The 7,553-nt window shown below is 35.0% G+C and overlaps 1 pseudogene; it reads left to right on the forward strand.

Moving 5' to 3' along the window:
• Positions 1 to 1,864: 1,864 nt before the first annotated feature.
• LOC120216974 lies at positions 1,865 to 5,057 on the forward strand (annotated as a pseudogene).
• The last annotated feature ends 2,496 nt before the right edge of the window (positions 5,058 to 7,553 follow it).

The following is a 7,553-nucleotide window of genomic DNA, read 5'->3' on the forward strand; positions in this document are numbered from 1 at the left end:
TGTAAAGCATGATTTTTAAGCATAAGAAAAATATTTCAAAAACTGAAAGATGAAAATGCTCTACTTTCTAAGACTAATCTTGAACTTGAAAGTCAAGTTAAAGATATGCAAGTCAAACTTGAAGAGTTTGGAAAGAAAAATCAAGATTTGCATAACTTAATTTCAAAAGTTCATGTTGATTATCAAACTTGATGATCTTAAAGCTTCTTTTAACCATGTTGTGACAAAAAGATTTGAAAAAGGTGAACATTCAAAACCCAACTATTTTAAAAATAGCCTTAATCATTACAAACATAAAGGTCCCCAAATAACCTTATATAAAAAAGTTATTAGAAGAATATGGGTCCCTAAAGGACTAATTGCTACTAATGGTAAGAATATCCTTGAAAATGGATACCAAAGGGGATTAGATTATTGGGAACTAATGTTAATTGACCCAAAACGATTTGGGTACCAAAAATCAAAACTTAATATATGTTTGTAGGTGAAGCATTGCTACAAAGCACAAAGCAAAAGTTCAAATTCATAGTACCTTGATAGTGGATGCTCAGGACATATGACTAGTGATAAAAGCCGGTTCTTGGAGCTTAAAGCTAAAAGTGGAGGAGTAGCAACCTTTGGTGACAACTCAAAAGGTCACATTGAAGGAATTGGTTCTATTAGTAACAACTATTCCATTCTTATTGAAATGTTTTGTACGTGAATGGGTTGAAGCATAATCTACTTAGTATTATTCAATTATGTAATGAGGGATACAATGTCTTATTTGGGTCTAATGGTTGCAAAATTGTTGACATTGCATCTAATATTATTATGCTTGTTGGTTATAGGATAAGAAATATCTACATGGTGCATTTAGATAATATTGTCATTTCTGATGTATGCTTGGCTGCTAAGGATGAGCATGATTGTTGGTTATGGCATAGGAAACTTGGACATACTAGCATGAGTGTTTTACAAAAACCTTGTTCAAGGTAATCTAGTAAGAGGTTTGCCTAAGATAAAATTTGATATTGATAAGCTTTGTGATGCATGTGCTAAGGGTAAACACAAAAGAACTTTTAAATTTATTAATGATGTATCATCTAGTAAAGTATTACAATTGATTCATATAGCTTTTTGGGCCTATTAAAACTACTAGCTTGGGTGAAAAACTATATGCAATTGTTTTGGTAGATGATTATTCTATATTTACTTGGGTTCTTTTCTTAAGTACAAAAGATGAAGCTTTAGAAAATTTCATCACTTTCTCTAAAATAAACCAAAATGAAAAAGGTTACTCAATTCATTTACTTTAAAATTTAAAATAAAAGATAATGATAGTTTGAATTAGGGTGTTCAATCGTTCGGTTCGGTTAATCGACCGAACCAATTTTTTAAAATTTTATTAACCAAATTTTTTTCGCTTTAACCATTAACTGAATCAAAAAAAAATTCGAAAATAATTAACCGAACGGAACAAAGTTCGGTTAACCGAAATTTTAAATAATATATATTAATTATTAATTATTTAATATTTTGACTAATTTGATTAATTCGGTCGACTAATTCGGTTAATACTAAAATTTAAACACTCCTAAAACTATTAATATATAAATAATATTAAACATTTAAAAAATTTTGATTAATTCAATTAATTCATTTAATTAAACAATCTCGAATCGAATTAATCGATAATTGAACTTTAAAAAATTTAACCATTAACCGATTAAATTTAAAATTAATCGACTGATTAACTGAAAAAATTTCGATTTGATCTATTTAATGGTTTAACCGAAATTTTGAATACCCTGGTTCGAACAATTCAAAAATGTCAAAATGTGCATAGCGCCTGCCCGCTGGCGAGTCATAAGTGCAGCCGAAGTAGATTGAGCCGTGACTATATATACAATATAACCTCTCATTCTTATCCGTTGCTTATTCACTTTGTTATTATCGCCCTCTAAACACATCCCAGTTCCCGCGAAACATGGAAGCTCTTCAAGCCCCATCTCTTCGAGCTTCTCCTCTAAAACCTCTCCAAAAGCCCAATCTGAATCACCATTTTCCCTATGTATCGATGCTCGTACCCAGGACAACCAAGAAATTCTCTTCCATCCCGCTTCATCCCCCACCGTATCTGCTCCCAAGAGTGAGAAGGACCCCAGAAACGGGTCGTTATTACTGGTATGGGATTGGTTCCGTTTTTGGAAACGACGTAGATGCTTACTGATGATAAGCTGCTTGCTGGGGAAAGCGGGATCGGACCATCGACCGGTTCGATGCTTCCAAGTTTCCTACTCGGTTCGCCGGTCAGATCCGGGGTTTCACTTCTCAGGGTTACATTGAGGAAGAACGATAGGACTTGACGATTGCTTGAGGTACTGCATTGTTGCAGGCAAGAAGGCTCTGGAAGATGCCGATCTCGGGGGCGATATGTTATCTAAGGTGGGGGTTTTAAGGGTTTTTGGTTGTTGATTTTTGTTAATTGGGGTCTTTTGCTAGTGATTTGCATGTTTTAGTCTTGAATTACATACCCGGAATTTATTCTTTTATTGGTTTGCCTTCGCTATATTTGCGGGAATGAGCTGGTTCTTTAGTTGCATCAGTTTTGAGCCTTAGCAAGATTTAGTTCAACTTACAGACCTGATGCTTCTTCTGCTTGGTACTCCATTGTTTTTAAGGATTATTTTGCTTTTTGCTGATTTGTTTTATGCCATCTTTCTTTTTTGGGCGTGTGTGCGTCTGAACATATTTAATTGGGTTGTATGTTCTATAGTATTGACTTCGATAAGGAATGAAATTGCTGTGGTATCTTCTTCTGCATCAATCTATTACAAATATGCCCTTGAAAAAGATTATTGATCTAGTTTATCATCCTTATGGATGATTCCTACCCTACATAGAGAAGGTACCAAAAAGAAAAAAAAGGAAGACATATTGGGAGTGAAATCTCTATTAGAAGTATACGAGTGTTTACTGGACTTTGGATTATTATTCTTGTTTTTTTTTCTGGTCTGTGATTTAGCTTATCTACTTGCTAATTTTCTATTTAATTTATTTTGTGTTTTAGCTTTGGTTCTTCTTACTGGTGCTTCATTAACAATCTCCTTTCATTTTCTCTCCTTATAACGCTTAAAGAATTTCGTGTTTGTTGCAGATTGATAAGGAGCGAGCAGGAGTGCTTGTTGGAACTGGTATGGGTGGTCTAACGTGTCTCTGACGGCGTACAAAATCTGATTGAGAAAGGTTTATAGAAAAATAACACCATTCTTCATTCCTTATGCTATAACAAATATGTCATCTGCCTTGCTAGCAATTGAGCTTGGTCTCATGGGTCCAAATTATTCTATTTCGACTGCTTGTGCTACCTCCAATTATTGCTTCTATGCTGCTGCCAATCACATCCGCCGAGGTGAAGCTGAATTGATGATTGCTGGTGGACTGAGGCTGCAATTATTCCTATTGGGCTGGGGGGCTTTGTAGCCTGCAGGGCATTGTCTCAAAGAATGATGATCCTCAAACTGCTTCAAGACCCTGGGACAAAGGTCGAGATGGATTTGTTATGGGCGAGGGTGCCGGAGTATTGGTAAATTTTTACTTAGTAACATCACATACTATTCCTATATATGCACCCATTTAGCTTCCTTTTAGTTATGTTGTTATTTCTGGTTAGCAACTTGTTTTGCCTCCATCGGTAATCCTTGATACCGTTGTTAAGAGAACGAGGTAGGCATTAGGGTATAGAGTGGTCTGATGAAGGAAATTGGCTATTGGGGGATGGGGGATGGGATTGACTGCAATGAGATGATGTTACTTTACAATATCAAAATCTTCTCCATTGGAGTGTGTTGTTTGATACCGATGGAACCTAATTTTCACTGATTGGGAAATGGTGAAAACATTTACAGTTATGCTTGCATACATCTCCCTCTTTTTATCATATTTTTGAACTTCTTGATTAATGTGACATAGTCTCGAGTCAATGGATGCCGCTTTTCTACTCAGATTCTTGGTTTGGTTGTTACTTGGTGACTGATCTTGATGTATGGGGAAGGCCATAGCCTTATAACGAGTTATTGCCTTTTTTCCAGGTAATGGAAAGCCTGGAACATGCAATGAAAAGAGGTGCACCAATTATTGCTGAGTACTTAGGTGGAGCTGTTAATTGTGATGCTTATCATATGACTGATCCAAGATCTGATGGTCTTGGGGGTCTACATGCATCGAGAAAAGCCTTGAAGATGCCGTGTGTCTCCTGAAGAGGTGATTCTATGCTTTGAACCAATTCTCTTAGTATGTGGGAAAATCGAGTTAGGTTGTTCTGGGTTCTAGATATTGCTCATATCCCATGTATGCTGTTTCTATCTATCCAGTTTTGCCACTCCTGTGCAGCCATTTTGGAATATATACCAATAAAACCACAGATTCTATGTATACACACACACACCAATAGGACCACCAAATTCTCTGTTTTATGGTGAACAGTGAACTCAATGGCAGTCTTCGACTTGTCCACAAAATGTATTGAGTTACCTTCTCTTTTATCTATTAGATCAGGGTTTAATTTAGATGAGAATGTAGAGAACTGTGACCTATTGGCTACGAGTCATTATAGTGACTGGTTAACAGTGTTGTTTACTTCATATGTGAAGCTCCAAAATAATAGGTCATAGTATAACTATTTTCCTAAATTTATGCTTAATTCCAAGGTGAGAAAATTAGCAAACTAAGCAAGTTCTGTTTTTCAGGTTAACTACATCAATGCACATGCAACTTCTACTCTTGCTGGTGACCTGGCTGAGATAAATGCTATTAAAAGGTATTCAAGAATACATCTGACATCAAAATCAATGCAACAAAGGTACCTTTTCTTTCTCTCGCAAAATTTGAGACGACCGTAATGTGATATTTTGCTCTCTTGCTATTGGCTTATTTCTTTGCTTCTTGTTTCAGTCAATGATAGGGCATTGTCTTGGTGCAGCGGTGGTTTAGAAGCTATTGCCACTGTGAACGCCATTACCACAGGATGGCTGCATCCCTCCTTAAATCATTTTATGTACCAGGTTCTTGTTTAATGTACCATGTTTACTCTATAAATTCTTAAAAACTAACTTAAGATCATGTGTGTTGGTCATGTAATGGTTTTCATTTTTAAAAATATTACAGTAATTTCCCATCTCTGCTTTTTCTTCAAACTGTCATCCAAGTCCCAAATATTTGATTTAACTGAGCACCAAAACCCACCAGACTTTGTTGTCTTTTTGATTTTTTCTGTTTTACTTATGCACTATTCCTCTACTTGATCTTTATAAGTCTGCAACAATGGTCATCTGAATGACATCTTTAAATACTTGAAGTGCTAAACTTTTTGAATGCAGGATCCAGAGCCATCAGTTGAGTTTGACACTGTTGCCAACGAGAAGCAGCAGCACAGTTAATGTTGGTAAGACTCCTCATCCTTTTTAAAGTACACGACGAAGTTGCTGTTTCAGTTTCTTTGAGCAGTCTCTGCCTACACTTGATTTCAATAGATTGAATCAGAATCATAATTCTAACTAAGTTCTATGGGATTCAGCAATCTCAAATTCTTTTGGATTTGGCGGACACAACTCTGTGGTGGCATTTTCAGCCTTCAAGCCATGAAAGTCTGAGTCACGTATGGTGTGCATTTGTAGAGAAGATGATGATAGATCTTGGAGAGTCAGCTATCATGTAATGGTTTTCATTTTTAAAAAATATTTACAGTAATTTCCCATCTCTGCTTTTTCTTCAAACTGTCATCCAAGTCCCAATATTTGATTTAACTGAGCACCAAAACCCACCAGACTTTGTTGTCTTTTTGATTATTTTGTTTTACTTATGCACTATTTCCTCTACTTGATCTTATAAGTCTGCAACAATGGTCATCTGAATGACATCTTTAAATACTTGAAGTGCTAAACTTTTGAATGCAGGATCCAGAGCCATCAGTGAGTTTGACACTGTTGCCAACGAGAAGCAGCAGCACGAGGTTAATGTTGGTAAGACTCCTCATCCTTTAAAGTACACGACGAAGTTGCTGTTTCAGTTTCTTTGAGCATGTCTCTGCCTACACTGATTTCAATAGATTTGAATCAGAATCCATAATTCTAACTAAGTTCTATGGGATTCAGCAATCAAATTCTTTTGGATTTGGCGGACACAACTCTGTGGTGGCATTTTCAGCCTTCAAGCCATGAAAGTCTGAGTCACGTATGGTGTGCATTTGTAAGAGAAGATGATGATAGATCTTGGAGAGTCAGCTATTTATGATGGGTCATGGAGCATGTTTCAAACTTAACTTTTTCATGAGCCAATTTGTGATTGTTAGTACTGGAACAATTTCAAGGTAAATTTTAGCTTTTAGCATTGGAACTATGAGCTCATAATTTTTTAACATTAAAATAGGAGGCAATTAATTAAGGAGAGATTTTGTATGTTCTATTGTTAGTCATCCTCTTCCTCTCTGGCAGAAATTGGCCATGTCGTATTTTGGCGCTGCTGTTCTGATTCTTTTTTTTTATTTGTATAAGACTTCATATTATTTAAATAAAATAATATACATGTAATCAACAGCATCCATGTCACAGTTAAGTTTTTAAAATAAATAATTCCAAAATTACAATGAGGATGAATTTTTTATTATTTTTGTACAAAATCTTTAAATAAAATAACTCAAACGAAACAGTGCTTAAGAAAAAACCGTCTCCACAGAAAAAAAACTACTAATATTACATAAATATTTACTTTTCTGGTGTCGTAGACCAGCGCCTTATAAATTGTGTAATGAAGTCAACTGATGACGTGCCATTGAAACATATAATAAAATGGGTAAACTATGTATTAGTACCTAAATTATTTTTTTGATATATTTAGTACCTAAAGTTTAGTTTTTGTTTAACTTTTTGACTCATTAAAAACTTAACACGTTTAGTATCTGAACTATCAGTTTTGACACATTTTAGTACCTAAACTTTCAAAATTTTCCAAAACTTTAATGTTGATTTTGAACAGAAATACTAAAGTGAAGAAAAATTGAAATATAGGTATGATTTTAAAAACTCAAAAGTTTGATACTAAACTGATAGTTTAGTACTAAACATGAAATTTACCCTAAATTAATTTAGTTTTTTGTTCACTGAGTTTTTAGGATTCTGCGAGTGAATTTATGCAACATTTTGCGAAGCGGTGACAGAAGCTGCTAAATGCATTGACCAAAGCAGTTGAAAGAAGGGGAACTGTTCATGTGGGATTTGAAGGCCCTTTTGTTTCCCGTCACGTCCGTCACGTCACATCCAGCCAGACAGGTCCTTTCCGAATTCATTGCCTCCATGGTTTGGGTCGTTGAAACCCCCCCCTGTTTCCTTCCAATTTGAAGTATAATTACATTATTCATAAGGATGGAAGTACTATTATTTCCAAATTTTTCATCTTATCTTAACATTTCAGGTTGATTAATATCGGTATCTCATATGATATCAATACTTTTATATTATGTATTGACATAAAAAAAAAAAGGAAGATATCAACATTAAAAAAGAAGAAGGAAGAAA

Source organism: Hibiscus syriacus, unplaced genomic scaffold (assembly GCF_006381635.1).
Source record: "Hibiscus syriacus cultivar Baekdansim isolate YM2019G1 unplaced genomic scaffold, ASM638163v2 tig00110174_pilon, whole genome shotgun sequence".
Classification (NCBI taxonomy): domain Eukaryota; kingdom Viridiplantae; phylum Streptophyta; class Magnoliopsida; order Malvales; family Malvaceae; genus Hibiscus; species Hibiscus syriacus.